At 37.9% G+C, this 21060-nt stretch overlaps 1 long non-coding RNA gene across 1 annotated transcript in view; it reads left to right on the top strand.

The window, feature by feature from the left end:
• Positions 1-205: 205 nt before the first annotated feature.
• LOC144321660 (uncharacterized) overlaps positions 206-21060 on the top strand; it is a 30401-nt gene continuing 9546 nt past the window's right edge. The window contains exons 1-2 of the long non-coding RNA XR_013387253.1: positions 206-271; positions 1199-1260. This is a non-coding gene — a long non-coding RNA (uncharacterized LOC144321660). The remainder of the gene's footprint in view (positions 272-1198; positions 1261-21060) is intronic.

Raw genomic sequence — 21060 nt, 5'->3', positions numbered from 1 at the left:
AGGGAAGAACAGAGTGTAGCACAAGCGCATATCCAGGCAGCACACATTTGGTTCAATGATGACCATGCATTCCCAGAGGGAAGTCACAGAATGGCCCCTGCCTCAGAGAGGAGGAGGGGGAGGCAGCTATCCCCTTCTTATTGCTTTGACATCTATAGTGACATCACATTGGGTGGGTGGACTCTGTGTATCTGACTCTAATGAGTGAGAAGAGAACAGACATCAGAATCAGACTGAGGTTCAAGTCCTGGCTCTTCCAGTTACCTTCAAAGTACAGTCTCTCCAAATCAGTTTTCCTACCTATAAAATGGGGAGAAATATAACTCTCTTAGGTATTTGAATAAGAATCAAATGAGATATTCATGGATAGTTCCTAGAGCATAGGAAGTATTTGAAAATAAGATTCCCCACTCACATTTCTGTCTACTAGTGACACATCTGGTATTCAGAGAATGTACATCCTACCATTCTTCAGGATGTGAAGTATTCTCTAGCAGTCCCAGTAAATCATTTGAAAAATCAAATTCAGAGATGCCTGGGTGGCAAGCAGTTTAGCAGTTGCCTTGGGCCCAGGGTGTGATCCTGGAGTCCTGGGATCGAGTCCCACATCTGGCTCCCTGCATGGAGCCTGCTTCTCCCTCTGCCTATGTCTCTGCCTCTCTCTCCCTCTCTCTCTGTATCTTATAAATAAATAAATAAATAAATAAATAAATAAATAAATAAATAAATCTTTAAAAAAAACAAGAAGAATCAAATTCAAAAGCACGCTGGACAAGTCAGAAGTATAAGTGTTAAGAATGAACTACACAAACAGTAATTGAGTTTTGACAATCCTCACTCTCCACCCTTTCCCCAGCAGACTTGCTCTGTTGCGTTATGTCACAACATGGGAGTGAAAGGCTATTAAGGAATTTTTTTTAAAGCTCCAATCATTCACTGCCCTTCAACCTAGTGACAAAAAAATTTAATTGAGTAGCCAGTGATCCTCTCTGGGTTTGGAAACTTTTTGGCTTATTTTTGTTTAGGGGAGGTTGGAGATATTTCTGCTTTAGCACTAGGTACTACATATGAGATATTAAGTGAATTAGGGAGAATATAACTCACTAATAATAGTATTCTGGTTATTTTCTGCAGTATAATAAACTTCCCAACACTGTGGTTTAACACAATAATTTGGTTTTCTTTCTCATGGTTCTAGGTTTGATGGACTCAGATGAGCAGCATTCACTTGGGGTCTCTACATGCTGCTGTGGTCAGATGGTAGGCTGGGGCTGGGGCTCTCGAGAAGGCTGGCTAGAACCTGGGTGGGGTGGCTGGTGACTGGGGCGAGCATCTCTTACCCACAGGGCTTATCCATTTTCTCAGAGAAAATGGTAGGATTTATTTCTAGGCAACAATTCATTTCCCTGGAGGAAGCAGTAGATGATTAAGGATAGTTTTAACACCTAATTTTGATGACAGATGGGTGGGGCAGTATAGGAAGCAGGCCTGAGAAGGTCCAATAGAGGCACTAGGGCATAGGGGTTATAGAATATAGGTTTTACAGATGAAAGCCTTAGGTTCTGTTGACCTCTTTGCTACCTTGTCAGCTCTCCAACCCACTAGCTGTGTGGCTTTGGAGCAGATTTATCTTCTCTGAGCTTCATTTTTGCCACCTCTAAAAGAGGCTAATAGTGCCTACTTCACATAGTATTTGTGAAGACTGAAAAAGATAGTCAAGTACAATGACCTGTGTTTAGAGGATGCATATTAGGTGTTCAACAGTGATAAGAGGAAGTGTCTTAGGAGCCAAACCTAGAAACAGCCCAACAAATGAGAGATCCCCATGCTAAGAAATTTGGTTGGTTCCAGATTCTCTGGCAATGACTACAATCAAATATCCCTTACATTATTTTAGTCCAAGAAGGAAAAACCTACTTTTGGTGAGCAAACTTGCTTATGGTTACTTGTTTCTACATGTATCAATATCCTTGTAGGGAATCCCCAAAAGAAAACTATGGTTATGGCTCATTCTGGTGTCTTGTAAATGGGGTTGTTTTTTATTACATAGGTTGTGTTTGGCTCTGGGGAAAGGGGAAGCTCAGATCACAACATGTTCTGAGTGGGTGTGTGCTGGGAATGCCCACTGCTGGTCCTTTGTACATAGCACCTCTCCCATAAACTGTCAGATCTCTCCGTGACAGCTAAATACATGCTTTAGACATGTGTTAAAAATCAGGCATGCCAGGCCCAGCTCAGATTTCATCTCACTGAATCACATTCTGTGTAGGTCCTTAGGAAGAAGGCAACAACTTCAAACAGAGATTAAGTTGCTTTCAGGTAGAATTACAGGGCAGAGGCCTGGCTGGGGAAATGTTCCTACAATTTAAGGGCATCATAGATGTCCTACTGCTTGAGTGCTTCAAGAACTGCAGAAATTGGCAAGCATTTTCCTTCTTCTTTTTTTAAATCTTTGTGGAACTTTAAAAGTCAACTTTAAGTGCCAGTTAAAAACTGTATAGATAGCAATAATTTCTATTTCCATCAATATTAATGCTAGGGACAAGCCCTCCACCCAAGTGACAGGAAAGCATCCAGAACCAATTTGAATCCCCAGGCAGATTTAGAAAATTATTATGCCTCAACAGGGGGTAGGGTTGAATCTATCTGTTTTGACCCACTTTGGAAGATGATCTGATCCCACTACAAATAAACAGATGATGGAAAATGCAGGCCAGGAGTAGATAGCATGACTAGGTAATTTTAGCCATTGACACAGAGACATTCTTACTGCTCAACAAGATCAAGGCTAAACTTGGAGTGGGCAGAGTTCCTCGACATTTTCCTGGGTCAAATATGCAGCTTGGCAATCAGTCAGGAGAGGAATGAGCATAGAAGATTCATCCCCTTCAGCTCAGCCACACGGCTCAGCCAGACACTCCATAGCAAGGAAAGTCTATTTGTTTCTTCTTCCCCTAAGGGAAAGGACAGTTTTTTTAAAGGACCAGAAAAAAACCTTTGGCCAAATCTGGATTATCAGATCAAGGAATAAAATTATCAGGAAGCTTAAGTAGACATAGAGGAAATCAATTAGTCTGAAATTAGATAAAATGAATACATAAGGTCATTTAACAAGTATTTCTTGAAGCTCAAACCAAGTACTTAACTGTAACTTCTAAATCTATTTTATTTGAACTATGTACAGATGAAAACGGATTTCCTGAAGTAATTAACCAAATAATGTGATGACTAAAAACTAAGCAAGGTTTAGCAGCAGCAGAAAAACATAGAAACTGGAGAGAGGAAGTGATATTATTTCTTTCTGTGCTATACGTTCTACATCATATTTTAAGAGGGGGTAGAGATGACCTAGGTCATGTCCAAAAGAGAGAAATCCAGGTAGAAGAGAAAGGCAAAACCATATCACCTAGAGACTGATCAAGAACTGGGAGCATTGAGGGGGAGGGACACTCAAGGGGCAAAAGGACATGATTCTTTGTTTGATTTTCGTTTGTTTTCATTTTGAAAGGCAGTCTTGTGGTCATAACATGTTTGTGTGGAAGTTTAGGATAAACGGTGTAAGGAGCAGAAAGCCATCCCAGTATAGAATAGATGCCCTGATAGTAGTGAATTCCTTGCCATGCTTAAGATGGATGGGTTGTTGACAGTGGTATGGAAGAGGAATTTGAACATAAGGATAACACTGGATTGGGGTGAGACAGAATTCAGGGGCAGGATGGTGTGCTGGTTACATAAAGAGCTCAGTTCTAGAAACAGACTGATTCAGTGGTCTCAATCACTTATTTCATGTGATCCTGAACACTCTACTTAACTTCTCTGAGCTTTGGATTATTTCACCAGGAAGAGGAGATAACAGTGCCTGTCCCATGAGGCTGTTTTGAGAAGTAGATGCTTTAATGCATACAGAGGGCTTCACATTCTGCTTGACACCCAATGCTTAGTAAATGGCAGCTATTCTTACCATTAGTCATGAGTAGTAGAGTTTTTATTCCAAATTCTCTCAATTTAAGGAACTTAACCTACAACACAGCTACAAGGTGGCACACAGATTGGCACCCCAATTCATGCTCTGGGATCTAGCCTGGAGGTGAGGAGCAATGGGAAAGCAGTAAACAGTGAAAGAGGAGAGAGAAATGAACCTGGCCCACATGCTCACAGCCAGAAACAAAGCAGGGTGTGACCCATGAAATCAGGCCATGAATTTACAGGGAGTTTACTATACTCTGACTTTTATTTTTTTATTTTTTATTTTTTTTATACTCTGACTTTTATATGATTACTTTTTAGTTTGACTTTTATAGGAATAAAATATCAGTTGAATAACGAATAGAGGTTTTCTTGGAAGTTAATGTTTACGGTGACTTTACTCAGTGGCAGGGAGACAAGTGGAAAAAGATGGTAGAAAAAGGAGGTCTGTGTTAACCATTGTGTAAGGAAGATATTGGACATATATACAGCAACACCCTTCCCACCATCCTCAGACCCGGACTCAGACCTGGCCTCACATCTACCTGCATGAAGATATAAACCACATGTACAGGCACCTAAGAGTCCTTTCTTGCCTACTCATCCTCCAAGATTACCCTTCCCCAACTCCTAGAAAAAGCTATATAAAAGGACAGCTTTTCTTTGGGAAAGGAAATTGACTTAGTGACATGGATTCTCATCCTGGCCAGGCTGCTTAAGTAGCTAGCTGGTTTGGCTTGAACAAGTCACTTACTTACTCTGTTCTCACTCCATGGTGAAGGTGTAACCTAGCCCTAACTGAGCTCCAACAGATCCCATCCTAATAGTTTCCTACACTCTAAAGCGGAGAAACATTTTTTTTTTTTCTGAAGCCTACTATCTCTTCCTTGTTTACCTGGCCTATGAGCTGCAATTCACCTGAAACCACACATATGTGCACAATGTCAGAAGAACTGGAGAAGCCTTAGACATCAAATATCCTTGCCCCTTCAGTTTATGGATAAAGAAACTGAGATTTGGAGTGATAACATATTTTTTCTAAGGAGAGACAGCTAATTAGTTATCAGGCCAGGACTAGGGCCCAAGCCCTCAGAAATTCAGATGATTGTTCTCACTCACATGTATGCACATACACCACAGCCACATGGTGATATCTTAAGAGTTTTGTTGAATATAACATAGATACCATAAAATCACCCATATTAATTATACAAATATCTAAATTTTAGTAAATTTACAGAATTATGAAACCATTACCACAACCCGGATTTGGAACATTTTCATCACCCCATCGAGATTCCTTGTGTCCATTTGCAGTCATTCCCCATTTCCACCAGGGGCAAACATAAATCCATTTTGTGTCTCTATAGATCTACATTTTTGGACATTTTATACAAATGGGATCATAAAATATGTGGTTTCCCTTCCAAGTTAGAGGGGAAAGCAGTCAATCTCTCACCATTAAGTATGATGCAAGCTATAGATTTTTTTGTAGACTCCTTTACCAAGTTGAGAACATTTTCTATTTCTAGTTTATTGAAAGTTTTTTATCACAAATGGGTGTTAGATTTTATCAAATGCTTTTTATAATCATCTATCATCTATTGAGATGATTGTATGGGCTTTGACCTTTACGCATATTATTCAATTAATATGATATTACATTGCTTTTGAGATATTAAGCCAACCTTATATTCCTGGAAGAAATACTACTTGGTCATGGTATATAATCATTTTTATATGTAGATGGATTCATTTTGTTGAGGTCTTTTGCATTTAGATTCATGAGGGATATTGGTCTATTGTTTTCCTGTGATGTCTTCTTCTGGCTTTGGTATTAGGGTAATACTAGCCTTTTGGAATTATTTGGGAAGTGTTCTCTCTTATAATTTATGGAAAAGTTTTGAAGAATTGGTATTTTTTTTCTTTGAATATTTTATAGAATTCATAAGTAAAGACATCTGGGCCTAGGCTTTTCTTTAAGGGAAAATTTTCAATTACTAGTCCAATTCATTATTTGTAATAGGTCTACCCAGATTTTCTATTTCTTCTTCAGTCAGTTTCATTAATTTTTGTCTTTCTATAAATCTTCCTCTTCTAAATTGTCTAATTTGTTAGCATAAGTTTTTTTTTTAATTTTTTTTTATAGAATGGCTTTGTAATCCTTTTAATTTCTGTAAAGTTGGTACTGATGCTTCCTCTTTGATTCCTGATTTTGGTAATTTGTGACTTAACTTTTTTTCCTGGTTTCTCAACCTCAGCACTATTGATATTTGGGCCAAATTTCTATCATAAAGAGAGCTGTCATGCACTGTAGAATGTTTAGCAGCATCTCTGGCCTCTACCCACCCAGGAGATGCCAATAGCATGCACACATGGGCATATACACCCAAGGTATAACAATTAAAATTTCTCCAGATATTGAGAAGTATGCCCTGTGGAGAAAAATCAACCTGGTTTAGAAGCTCTGGTCTAGATGACATTGTAATTTTGTTGATTTTCTCAAAGAATCAACTTTTGTTTTCATTGGTTTTGTCTATTTTTTTTTGTTTTTCATTTCGTTGATATTTATTCTAATCCTTAACTTCCTACTTTCTATTTACTTTGATTTTAATTCACTCTTTTTTCCTAGTTTCTTAAGGTGGAAAGTTAGGTTATTAATTTGGAGTACACAAGTTGATTTTAAGACAAAATATATTTTGGACAACTTGAAATTTGGTAGAACTAGTCTCTTAGCTAGAAGAACTGTTTGTATTTTAATAAACAGAAGATGGTTAAAGAAGAGACTTTCCCCAGCTCTCAATTTTTCCTTCTCTAAGCAAAATATTATGTAAAAGAAACTTAATTGTGGTGAACTTCTAGCTGGTTTTCTTACCTAATAACCCTGACTTCCCTGAAGACACAAATTGTCAGTCTTCTCTTGCAACTTCTTTTTCATCTCCTATCTACATTCTGACTTCTTTTCATTCACTTACACTGATTAGCTAATCTGACTGAACAACTGCTGCTGATTATATAGGAGAATACGATCTTTTCTAAGTGCTATAAATAATGAATAGTACATGTAAGTGATCAATATACTGCTAATGTAATCATTATCATACTGGTGATTGTGTAGACAGCAAGGAATTATCTATTGGAAAAATTAGACTTTAAAACAAGGACATTTTTAAATCATGGAAGGACAGAAGAGATATAATCAAGCACACTAGAAAGGAAAATTTAGTTTAGTGGCCAGACTGATAGTCAACCCCCATTCTAAGAGGCCCTGGGTAGAGTGTATTACCAGTTAGTTTGCAGGTTGCCTTTTTGGGTTCTTCAGGAATGCAGGGCATGTTACTGGTCTGATGGGCTTATCGGTTACAGGAAAGTTACCATTAACTGGTAGCCTTTTCTGCGTGTATGCTATGCATCTGGGGCAGGTGCTGTACACTGTCTCGCTGTGAGGCATATGCAAAAGGAAGGCAGCACAGCTCCACACTTTTTTCCTTGATTCCATTCCCTCTCCTCTCCTTCCCTATCCTTGTCACTATCCTTTTACCAACCCCAATTCATCTTTCATTTGCCTTTACTCTTCCCCTGACCAGACTCTGTTTATCTTTTACATGTTACATTACCCAGGCTATATCCAGAGCTCACCCCAAGGCTTTGGGAAATATTCTTTCTCTACTTCAAATCACACTTCTTATGTAAGACATCAAGTCTTCTTGTTTCAGGACATCCTGGGTGTAATGAACTTCTGTTTACAAGAACATGTGTAGCGTTACATAGCTACACAACTGGGAAAATGTTAAAACAGGAAAACTTGGGCTGGAACTGAAATCCTCTTGGTATCCTTGTTCTGGGCTGTGAGACATGTCTATGAGCTGGAAAATAAGGAAAAGGAGGAAGGGAACCTACAAGACCCCTATACCTGCATGTAAGAGAAGCTTTACATGGATTAGTTCATTTAAAGTCAGCAATTCTATAAAAGAATTCTCATCTTTCTTATTTTATAGAAGGGAAAAATGAGGCTAATGAACCAAAAGTAACTTGCACACTCTGAGTATGTAGCACAGCTGGGATTCCAAACTAGGGCTGGATGACTACAAAGTCTCCCCCTTATATCACACTGCTTCACATATCACTCAATGGAGAACATAATGGTTACCTTGGTGACCTCTGTGGTCAGTTTTCTTCAGCTTAACAATAGTCTCTAGGGTAGAAAATTCAGAAAGAATGGTAGCTTGAATATGTCCTGACTCCTTTCATTCCAACCCAGCTACTTCTCCTGCATTATGCAATAAGTACTATAATGGCTGCAGTTAATGGTGAAGATGGAGCTCAATAAGAATACAGGACTTCCTCCGCCTGAGCCAGTTAGAACCTAGAAATAAAGTTGAAGCCCTTAAGATCAAAGATCAGAATATATGGATACAGAAGTAGAACTTAATCCCTGAGATTTATGCACCCCCATCTCTCATTCCAATAACACTACCAAGAGAAGGGCAACTAGATCCACATTAGTGGGTTTGGGCTCCCTGCCCCTGAGATGCTTAGGAGATGAAAAAGTAAACTTTCTTCTCTATACTCTTAAGGTAGGAGACCCCAAGTTGGCTGAGAAACACAAAGGTTCTTCCTGGTGCTGCCATCTCACAGAGGATGAAAAGTTCTGCTATTGGCTCAAAGGAACAGACCACCAAGCTTTCCCTTGTTAATGAGATGGTCCCACTTAAAATGCATCAACAGCTGAACCTGAGCCTAAGTGAGACAACTATTAAATCAAATAACAATTTTATATTAGGTTAGGGTGCCTAACAGTCAGTGGGCAGAGAACAAGTAGAACATTCTGAACTAGCCTCTAGTGAAACAGAGTTGCTGGAGGAGGCTGATAGCAAACTGAACAGGAAGACTAGTTATTATAGAGATTCAAGGACAATTAAAAGATGGCTCTCAGCACTGAAATACATGAGTTAGATGAATACAGGCAATAAATAAATTGACAAAGAAATCATTGCTGAGATTCAAATCACAAGGCAGATGAATGGAAGAAATATTTTCAAAAACTGAGCTACAATACAAAAAGATGAAAGCCATGAGGTAAAATGTAAAAGGCTTAGTTTACTGAGGCAAATTGAGAAATATGAGAGTCCCAGAAGTGCAGTTGAGGCCATCATTAAACATAATTAAATAAGCCATAGAAGAAAATATTCCTGACCTGAAGATGAATCTGTGTCTGTAAGGTCAAAAAGGTTCACATAATTATATGTATAAAGTACAAACCAAAGCAATGCAGTGTGTGATTTATAACATATGTAAAAGTAAAATGTAAGACCTCAATTACACGAAAGAAAGAGATAAATGGAAATATGCAATTAAGGATCCTTAATTGTGTATGAAATGGTAAATACATTACATTAGTTCATGGTAGACTAGGAGATGGGATGACTACTTTAATCCCTAAAGCAATCACTACAAAATAAAACAAAAAGGTATAATTAAAATTTAATTAAGCATATAAAATAAAACACAAAACAATATTCAACTAATCCAAAGGAAATCAGAAAAGGAAGAAAAGTAAACCAAAAACAGGACAAATAAAACAAATAGCAAGACACTGGACTTCAACCAAACCATGTCAATAATTACATTAAATGTGAATCAACTAAACATTCTAATTTAAAAATTTAAAGTGATTGTCATAGTTAAAAGAGGGCAAGAACAACTATATGCTACCTATAAGAAATGTACTTCAAAATGAAGCCACAGATAAGTTAAAAGGGTAAAAAAAAGATATACTTTGTAATTCTATTATTTCTGTATTTTTTAAAAAGCTAAAAATGGACTAAATGGGTGATGAGTATTAGGGAGAGCACTTGTTTTGATAAGTAGTGGGTGTTATATGTAAGTGATGAATCACTAAATTCTATACCTGAACTGAATTCATATATGTTAAATAACTAGAATTTAAATAAAAACTTGAAATAAATAAATAAATAAATAAATACTTTGATTAATAAAAACAATATGAAGCCATAGATAGGTTAAAAGGATGACAAAGGATATACCATGCAATTATTATTTATATATATTTTTTAAAGCTAGACTGAATATCAGACAAATTAGACCTCAAAACAAAGTGTATTGGCAGTGATAAACATTTAAAGAGCCAATTCAGGGATCCCTGGGTGGCGCAGTGGTTTAGCGCCTGCCTTTGGCCCAGGGCGCGATCCTGGAGACCCGGGATCGAATCCCACATCAGGCTCCTGGTGCATGGAGCCTGCTTCTCCCTCTGCCTGTGTCTCTGCCTCTCTCGCTCTCTGTGTGACTATCATAAATAAATAAAAATTAAAAAAAAATAAATAAAGAGCCAATTCATTGGGAAAAATAAAAATACTAAATTTGGATACACAAAATAATAGAGCTTTAAAATGTATAGAGTAAAATCTGACAGAGTTGTAGATGTTCATACCCCTGATAGAAGAGGTAGATTCAAAAAATCAGTAAAGATATAGAGTATAGGTTCTCAGAGTATGGTCTGGCTACCACTAAGGGCCTCTGACACCCTTTCAGTGAATCTGTAAACTTAAAATTGATTTCATAATAATACCAAGAGGTTATGTGCCTTTTTCACTCTCATTCTATACTGGAATAAAGTATAAGAGAGTATCCTCACAATCAGGGAAAGGTTTCTTAGATAGAATATGGAAAGCATTAACCTCACAAGAAAAAATATATAAATCCTATTTTACCAAAATTAAAGAAAAACTTCTGTTTACCCAATGACACTAATAACAGAATGTAAAGGCAAGTCACATTCTAGAAGAAAATAATTATAGTAAGTATATCTACTAAAGTACTTCTATGTAGTTTATATAAAGAACTCCTACAAGTTAATAACAAAAGTCAATCAAAAAAATTTTAATGGATAAAATACTTAAAAAGATACTTCATGAAAGCAGATATACAGATAGCTAAAAAGCATATGAAAGGTAATTAACATCATTAGTCATCAAAGAAATGCAAATGTAAACCCTAATGGAAAATTATCTCACTAGAATGAATAAAGTGACACCAAATGTTGGTGAGAATATGGAGCTACCTGAACTCTCACAGACCACTAGTGATAGTAAAAAAATAATATAAACATTTTGGAAAACAAATTTTCAAGCATATACCAATCCATGATATCATGCATGAATCCCAAAAGCATTATGGTAAGTAAAAAAAAAAAAAAAAAAAAAAGATAAATACAGACGAGTGTATTCTGTTTAATTCCATTAGTCTAGAAGTTCTATAAAAGGCAAAACTAACCTATGGTGTCTTATAAATTATACTTTAGTAAGAAAATTAAAAATAAAATTATCTATCTCACCATCCCCCCCAAAATGCAGATACTATAAATTCACCAAACCAGGCACATGTGACTGAACTTGGTCAATTCTTTCTCAGTTTGGATTCTCTTCTTTAAGGCTCTTAGATCTATGGGAGATTTCATTGCTACTGTGCATCATAAAGACTTAGTGAAACAACCATTGTCAATTCTTATTTAAAATATAAGCAAACTTTGGGGATCCCTGGGTGGCTCAGCGGTTTAGCACCTGCCTTCAGCCCAGGGTGTGAGCCTGGAGACCCAGGATCGAGTCCCATATCGAGTCCCATATCCCACTCCCTGCATGGAGTCTGCTTCTCCCTCTGCCTGTGTCTCTGCCTCTCTCTCTCTCTGTCTCTCATGAATAAATAAATAAAATCTTTAAAAAATATATTAGCAAACTTTGATTTCTTACTTTTAAGAAGTTGTGGTATTTTTTCTCATACACCAATGAGTCATCTTGCACAAACTTTAGATGTCTGTCTGCCACTTAGGAGATCAGCAATTTAAGTCCTTTGCATCAGGATTTTCTGCCATGTGCAGCTGAAGAATCTGAACTAATAAAGCTTGATGTTGAGGAAGAGGCCAGATCACAATAGGTAACTATCTCATGCCAAGGAAATAAGATTTTATCCTGTCCACAATAAGTAGCTTCCAAAGTTTTCAAAAGAGAGAGAGAAGCACCTAGCAGCATTGTGCTAACACTAAAGGCAGAAAGATCAATTTGAAGTCTGGGAGGGATTGTTGCCTGAATTAAGACAGTGCCAATGGAGTAGAGATAAGAAGATGCAATTAAAACCAAGTGGAGGGCAGCCCCAGTGGCTTAGCGGTTTAGTGCCACCTTTAGCCCAGGGCATGATCCTGGAGACCAGGGATCAAATCCCATGTCAGGCTCCCTTCATGGAGCCTGCTTCTCCTTCTGCTTGTGTCTCTGCCTCTCTCTCTCTCTCTCTCTCTCTCTCTCTAATAAATAAAATCTTAAAAAAAAAGAGCAAGTGGAACCCCAAAGACATTTGGGTGAAAATACCGACAGGTGTTGGTGATAGGCCCAATGTGGGACATAAGGTCATGAGAGGCACCATGAATGATACCTAGATTCCTGGCTCTGGTAGCATCTGGGAGTGTGGTAGGACCTCTACCAAGGAGAAAGTCCAGGAAGGGGGGGGGTAGTGATGAATCCAGCTTTGGGCATCCCAAAGTTAGGTGTCCGGGAAATTTCCAGATATCCGGAAATTTCCAGTGGATATTTCCACTCTGTTCCAGAGTGAAGTTGTGGCTGCACCATGGGCCCCTCTAGTGTTTCCTCTAGGCTGAGGCTTTTATCTTATCAGCCTCAGTGCTTCTTAGCATACAATGGTACCTGAAAAGAGCCCCATCTTTCCTCCCTCCTCACTAGCTTCAGAAAAGCTGAAATAGATAACATGGTCCTCTTCCTGCTCTCATTTGTTCAGTTTTAGGTTTGGGGTTACCTGCTACTCCCACTGAGAGGGCCCTGTTGGGGCCTTCAAGGGTGCATGCCTATTCTCTCCATCAAGAGCACAGATCCACAGCCATTTAACATTTACTGAGCTTTCTAATGTTCCAGGTTTTGTGCTACAGACCAGATACACAGAAATGCAAGGTCATGGCCCTTGGCTTCAATGAGCTCGCAGCAAAAAAGACAGATACAACTGCAATGATTAGATTGACATGGGTATGGTTGAAATTCAGTGGGGTTTTGGAAGAAAGGGAAGGTGGGAAAGGCTACAGAAGTAAGAGATGGTGTCAAGAAGTGGGAGCCTTTGGCCTTACATTGGAGAATGTATAAAAAGTCAGCTGGATAGAGCAAGATGTAACACAGTCTCTAAACAAAAGATGGTGCAAGACCTGAGGTACAAGAGAGCCTGGCATATTGGAAAGTGGGAAGTTTCAGGCAGTTTAGTGTGGCTGGAGTCTACCATGCAAGAATAGGAATGCTTGCCATGGGGCTGCAGAGAGAGTAAGTGGTTTGTTTGTAAGGCAAGTGCTAAGCCTTGCAGAGTGTTTAAAGCTTCACAGGCAATGGAACAGCCTTTCTCTCCTGGGTTCTCTCCCACTGGAGAAGTTCATTAACAGTCTGCGAGAAATCTCATTAATAGCCACAGTCTCTGCAGCGTCACCACATGGTATTCCAGAGCAGGATATTTTGCTGGCTAGGGAGGATATTATTTGCAACTAGAACAAAATAGGTTGGACAGTCTAGTTGTAGTATTCCTGGGAACTAGCCAGATGGGAAACTAGCATTAGGGCTCAGATACCAGCCCTGGCTTGGGTTGCAGACAGCCGGAGGAGCTACCTCCAAGCACTACAATGGCTCAGGGTAAGGTAATAGGCAGTCATACCCAGATCCCAGATCCTAAGCCTTGGCCCCAGAGCAGTTCCTGCCTAAAATAGGGCTAGTTAACTCCAGTGGACATGGCAAGGTGGCCGGGGCTCAGGGGAAGCAGCATCATGGCAAGAACCACAGGACCACCAGGACTCAGAAAGGCAGACACTCTGGGCCCAGGCAACACATAAAATGCCCACAAATGGGAAAAGAATCCAGGACAAAGAGAGAGGATGGAACACAAGCAATGGAACACCAGGGATGGCCAAGGATAGCTCCTTTTATGCACATGAAAACAGTAGAGCTTTGGTACAGCAGCTCCCACAAAGATATTCTGTGAGCTTCCGGATTAGTTTATTGGCTATGAGTGTTCTTATGAACCAAGACTTGGATTTTTTAATGCCTTTGTGATGGTGAGCTAGGAAGAAATCCTAATAATAGTCTCATACTACTATCCATAAAAGCTACTATATATCATAGAATCTAAGGCTACATGTTGTCAGAAACATTACTATTTTACCCACCACTAATAAAGTAAAATATTGCTTATTAACTATAGGTTAATCACAACCAATAGTGAAGCATTTAGTTGTCATTGGTCTTATTGCCAAATATCCCCTGTTCTCCCTGCTTCTGGGAACATGGTGAATGAGACAACACTTCCTGACTGCTTTGTGGTTGGGTGAAGTCACGTGTCTAATTCTGGCTAATGAGTTGTGAGTTGAAGTGACCAACTAATTACTTGTGAGTATGAGACCTTTGAGGCACCTTCTAATTTGTGCAAAATTACCATATAGGCTAAAGGCAGCAATGGACACAGTACACAAGATGCATAGCTTGCTATGATTACAATTAACCCAAGCCCTGAGCTGGGAGTCAGCTCTGACAAGCCTTCTTTATGCTTCTGTTTCCACTGCATTAGAAAAGGCCAGTTTCTGAGATTCATAAAAACTGCTATCACTCAAAGAAGACATTTCAGGATACACAACCAGCATCAACTAACACAAATTGTTAAACAAAGACATATGCTTTCAACTGAAATGATAACAAAGCACAATTTTAAGACATAATAAAAATGCCAGACTTGGCCAGGGAAAACTTTCAAAACTGAGAAAATAAAACATATCTGTTATGTTAGTTACTTTTTCTGTCTACCATCACTCACTGTATTTGGTCTTTTTTTGGAAGATTGATATTTAGAGTATTTCAGAATTTGTATGGAGAGCAAATGCTTTGACAAGGGCCTAATTCAGCTCTGAGATGTCCAGGATGAGAAAGAGAGAAAAACTTATGGGTTTTACTACCAGGAATTAAAGAGGCATAAGAGGCAGAGGCATTCCCTAAATCTTCTCAGAAAAATGTTTGGGAAACATAGATCAAGGTAACAGGCTATAGGTACATGAGAAGTATTTGAAAATGTTAAGCTCCACTTATATTACCAATTTTGTTCCTTCTCGTCTGTGTTCCCATGTAAAGAAGAAGAGTGAGGTTTTTGTATTTGTTGATGAATACAATTTCTAGGACTTCCTTGATTTCAATTACCTTGTTCCATTCTACCTTCTACCCACAAGCATTTTAAGCTGGCAATTTCTTAGGTTTTGGTTCAGAATACATGATTGCTGTGGGACTTGGCTGTAAAAAAAAAAAAAAAAAAAAAAGCCCTTCTTGAAAAAGCTCTGGGGAGCTTTCATCCAACTTTGTAGACAACAGGACAAGAGATGTTACTGTGAAAGTGAGTATAAACAGAAGGAAGCTTCCTCCTAGAAGATAAACAGCACTAGAGCTGAGATGGGGAAAGTGGATCCTGAGCCTTATGGAGCAGAAAAGCCCAGCAACTTCCCTAGAAGTGAGATGTTAAAAGCAAAGCCTATAAAAGTGTCATTTGGGACTTCCCAGTACAAACAGTCAAATCTTAGATTCTGAATACAATTCTCCACTGAAAGAAATCAGGTTTCTTTAAAGAAGTGGCTGATTGTAAGCTTGGAGCTAAAAAAGTACAAGATGAAGTTGGAACATCTTGCTGGGTCAGAAAGTAAAGATGTGCAAAAAGAATATGGGGACATGTCAAAAAAATTAGGGGCCAGTTTAAAGAGACTCAATCTGGGACAATTTCAGCCTTGAAATAAATATTGATAGTACAGATTCTAACCCACAGAATACAGTAAGAATCCATAGGACCATACTTGTAAATACATAACTATATACATGAGAAAGAAGTCTCATTATTGCAGTAAAAACCAACAGATATGGAAGAAATTATGGGAACAAATGGGGAAGGGATGATGGAACTTGAAAATAATTATATTTGGCAATAATTGTTTTAGGTTTTTTGCCTTTTGAGATGATATACTGAGAAAAATACATCACTATTTCTATGGTAATACTTCCAAAAGGTATAACCTGAATCTAACCATGGGGAAACAGCAGATAAACCAAACCTGAAAGACATTCTACAAATTAACTGGCCAGTAATCTTCAAACATGTCTATGGTCATGAAAAAGACCAAGTAACTTAAAGGAAACTATAGATATATGACAACCAAATGCATCATGTGAAACTAGATTGGTCCTAAGCCAGAAAACTGTATTTTCCTTTTGCCAGAAGCGCATTAGTGTGACTACTGATGAAATGTGAATATCTATAGATTAGATGATAGCTGTATGAGTGTTAGTTTCCTGGTTTTGATAACAGTACTGTGATTATGTAAAAGAATACTCTTGTTTCAAGATATACACATTGAAGAATTTAGGCATAAAGAGGCATTATATCTTCATTGTACTTTCAAATGATTCCAAAAGAGAGAAAGATAAATCAAATCAGTAAAATGTTAACAGGCTGGCAATCTGGGTAAAGGATATTTGGAAATTCTTCATGATATTTTTGCAAACTTTCTGCATATCCAAAAGTATTTCTAAATAAAAGTTTTTTAAGAATAGATAGACAGACATATAGAAAGCTAGTATCCTACTTTGTAGACACCAGGAGAAGAGATGTTACTTTGAAAATGAGCGCAAGCAGATGGAAACTTATTCCTGGAAGATAAACAGTACCAGATAGCTAGCTAGCTAGTTAGCTAGCTAGCTAAATAGATAGGCAGGTAGGGAGGGAGGGAAGGAGGGAGGGAGGAAGGGAGAGAGAGAGGGAAGGAGGGAGAGAGAGACAATAGATAGAATTGTCTATGTAGTTTCTATTGGGGAAAAAATGTTTTGTGGAATCCCCTGTACAATGGACTGAAGTAAGGCAGAGGCTGGAGAGATTTCTTTTAATATGAAGAAATATTTTTTCTAGTCTTATCAGATTTCCTCCAATATTTCTAGTATGCGTCCAGAGCCATATTTCCTATTTCCTTTTTTTTTTAATTTATTTTTTATTGGTGTTCAATTTACTAACATACAGAATAACCCCCAGTGCCCGTCACCCATTCACTCCCACCCCCCGCCCTCCTCCCCTTCTACCACCCCTAGTTCCTTTCCCAGAGTTAGCAGTCTTTATGTTCTGTCTCCCTTTCTGATATTTCCCACACATTTCTTCTCCCTTCCCTTATATTCCCTTTCACTATTATTTATATTCCCCACATGAATGAGAACATATACTGTTTGTCCTTCTCCGACTGACTTACTTCACTCAGCATAATACCCTCCAGTTCCATCCACATTGAAGCAAATGGTGGGTATTTGTCATTTCTAATAGCTGAGTAATATTCCATTGTATACATAAACCACAGCTTCTTTATCCATTCATCTTTCGTTGGACACCGAGGCTCCTTCTGGTTTGTGGTCTAATTCCATAACTCCTACAAGAAATACTTGTTCTCTACTTCCACATAGGCACCCACAGATTCAATGCCCTTCTTGAATGCACCCCTGGAATCTTCTCTGAGCATCCCCTGAGATTATACCACCTAAAAGGCAATATCTGCCTCTAACTAGAGACTGATTAATTTGCAGATTATATCTTTCCAACTGTAGTCTTCTCCCCACTTCCAAGCACCTAAACAAAGTTTTACAAGGTTTTGATTAGGCCAGTATACAGTCTCATCTGAGTTCTAATCACACTCTACTTATGTTCATGTTTAGTCATAATCCAGTGGAAAGGGAATCCTAAATGGGGAGAAACAACATACTATAGTGAGAAGAGCTCTAAATTTATAGTTTTACCCTCTACCACTAACTAGCTATGTGAGCCTGGGTAATTAATTTCTATAGTTCTCACCATAAAATCAGGAATCTGAACTAAATCTTAACAGCAGTCTCTTTCACTTCTTAAAAAGGTATGGTTATTAAACAAAAGGGCCCTCTAACTTAGTTTGCATACCCATAAGAATGAACTTTTCCCCCCTGAATTAAAGAGATGAGATCTTACACTCTATTCTCAAGGTTGACCTTGGTTTGAGTTCATGGCATTGACATGGCTTTACCCAGGGGAAGGATTACAACTAAGAAGCATCATTCCCACACCCAAGTTCTATTTTATAACAGCCTCTGCCAGCTATGCTATGTTTAGCTTAAACTATTTCTGGATGCACTACAGTTAATCACCTCTTCCAATGAAATATAAAAGAGAGAAAAATACAAAAAAAAAATTCCTGTAATCATTCCTAAATACCTTTAACTTTTCTTCTGGTTCTCTGTCCCCCATGCCCTTTATCTCTGAGATTTCTCTATAATCGCTGCAACGGCATGCACATGAGCTGTTCCCCTGTGTCTGGTACGCTCAGGTATCTATTTCCTTCAGGCCTGGCTCAGATTCAACAGCTCCTAGATGTCAAGGAGTTGCAAGAGAGAGAAGAGCTGTGCCTGGTTTTGCCTGAAAGCAGAATGCAGGCACACACATTTTGGAATCATTCTTCAGGCTCTGCCTTCCCCCTTGATCTGCTCATCAGTGTTAAAGTCTTTGCTACAGGCATAAAAGACTTTTATTCTAAATCCCAGACTTCTAGAACATTATCTCTTCTCCTGGTGACTATTAAACACTACTCCATTTACTTTTTCAGATTTCGCTCTGATCTGATTGTTCCTTTTTTTCAAAGGAAAAAAATCCAAGTAAGAGAGAGAAAGTTATGCTGTATTTCTCTTGTGGGGCCAGACAAGGGAATACAATGGGAATCTTATATCCTGAAGGAATGCAAGGAATCCCAAAGATGGGCACAGGCTGCCTGAGCTGAGTACTTTTTATAACAGAAGACACAAGAGCAATGAGAGAATGGACTGTGTCTACTTGGTGCAGGCAAGATATATTAACCTTGACATCCAGCGGGATCCCTAAAGTCATGAAGTTTCTATAAAATGAGTAGGTGAAAAATATTTTAATTCCTCTTACATGTCAGTTTTGTAAAATTATAGAATTTTAAGACATGAAAAGTGTCAAATGTGCAAAAAGTAAAAAGATTAGCCTAACAATTGCCCATAACATTTTGCCGTATTTACTTTATATTTTCATATGTATTTCCATATATATATATACACACACACACATATATATATTGCTGAAGTATTTTAAAAGAATTACAAACATCAGGACACCTCACATCTAAATACTTAAGCTTCTATATCCCCCAAATAAGGATATTTTGTGTTTTAATGGCAATAATGTTATTGCTCTTAAAATTAATAACTGCAAAATATCACATAATACCCTTTCTCTAACAAATTACCCCAGTTATACCAAATACGTATTTTATACTTGATTTCTCCAAAGAATTTAATCAGACCAAGCCAATCATGTGACTATAAACATTTTGCATTTATCTGTTTCTTCATGGTGTCATATAACTTTATTCTCTGTTCTCTGTTTTTCTTTACACTGGAAGTTAGATCTAAAGCCTTGAGTAGTTTTAGGTTCAAGATTGTTTGTAAGAAGTCTTCATAGGTGATGCTGTATAATTGCAACATATCAGAAAGCACATAATGTCTGATTGTGCTACCTGAAGCATTAAATTTCATTATTCAGTAAAATATCCAGTAAAGTCAGTTTTTCTATAACGCTACATATATATTCTTAAAAACCACTATGCTATGCAAAATTAAATAGTAAAATCCATGAGGCTTATGGGGGAGAATAGGGACAGGGTACAACATTCAAGAACTTTGTCAGTGAAACATAACAAAAAATGTCAGGAGCTTATTAAAAATAGTAGCAGTTGTATATTTGTGAAATAGTTAAGAAATACATAAATAGGGGCACCTGGGAGGATCAGTTGGGTAAGCATCCAGCTATTGGTTTCAGCTCAGGTCATGATTTCAGGGTCATGAAATTGAGCCCTGCATTGGACTCTGCACTTAGCACCAGAGTCTGCTAGAGATGCTCTCTCTCTCTCTCTCTCTCTCTCTGTGCCCCTCTCCCTGCTCATGAATTCATTCTCTCTCTAAACAAATTAAAAATTAAAAAAAATACATAAATATTATAACACATATGTCACTTTACATTAAGAAAAGATCTGAAGCTTGCTTGTGGAAGTGGGCATCAGAAGGGTTGAGCTGGTGGGTTATTATGAAGTGAGAGTTATCTAAAATTGGACCAAAACCTTTAACTCCAGATGTGGATGGTATGGCTTATCACACATGTGGTGAAATGAGGTAGCTTTGGTAGCTGTTTGAAATGTACACACACATGTGCATTTTATGTATTCCTAGGTACCTTGGGGTTTAGCTAGGTGCAATTTTCTGCATTCACCTACTGTTTCTTATGAGAAAAATGACACACAAATAACTGTGAAAGTGCATTATGCTCAAAGTGCTCCTTAGTGTATCAATTGCATTGAAAAAAAATCACATTTTGAAACAAGTTTTATAGCAGAACTGACAGTACTGGTAAATTGCGTCTTTTTTTCTTTTTTTCATCCATTGTCTAGCTGGAGGTTTCATCAATTTTGCTGAACTTGTTGTCAAAGAAGGAGCTGTTGATTTCAATGAATTCTTCTATTGCTTTGTTCTCTAGTTCAGTTGTTATGCTTTTATCTTTATTTCTTTTTACTCTTTACTTAGATTTAATTTACCCTCTTTATTCTAGCTTTCTAAGGTGGAGATTTAGATCACCACTTGTAGATCATTTTTATTTCCTAATATAAGTTTTTAGAGTTATATATGCCTAAGTACTATTTTAGATGCACCTCACAAAGTTTGATAAGTGTGTTTTCATTACATTGCATTAAAATATTTTCTAAGATTTCCATATCTACAAAGATGGAGTAGACATACTTTTCCCTATTCTTATGTTAAGTACAGCTAAAGATCTTTAATATTACATATAAAAGAAACAAAATAAGACTTTAAAAGGTATATAACAAAAGGCAGGCAGACTAGAGACCTCAAAACTAATGACAGGTACCAGGGTGCTATAAGTGGAGGCATATATAGTAGGGGTCCTCTGCTTCCACCTCACCCAGCAGTAACAGGGAAT

This window comes from Canis aureus, chromosome 10, assembly GCF_053574225.1.
Source record: "Canis aureus isolate CA01 chromosome 10, VMU_Caureus_v.1.0, whole genome shotgun sequence".
Lineage (NCBI taxonomy): Eukaryota > Metazoa > Chordata > Mammalia > Carnivora > Canidae > Canis > Canis aureus.
This window is presented reverse-complemented; position numbering and strand designations above follow the sequence as displayed.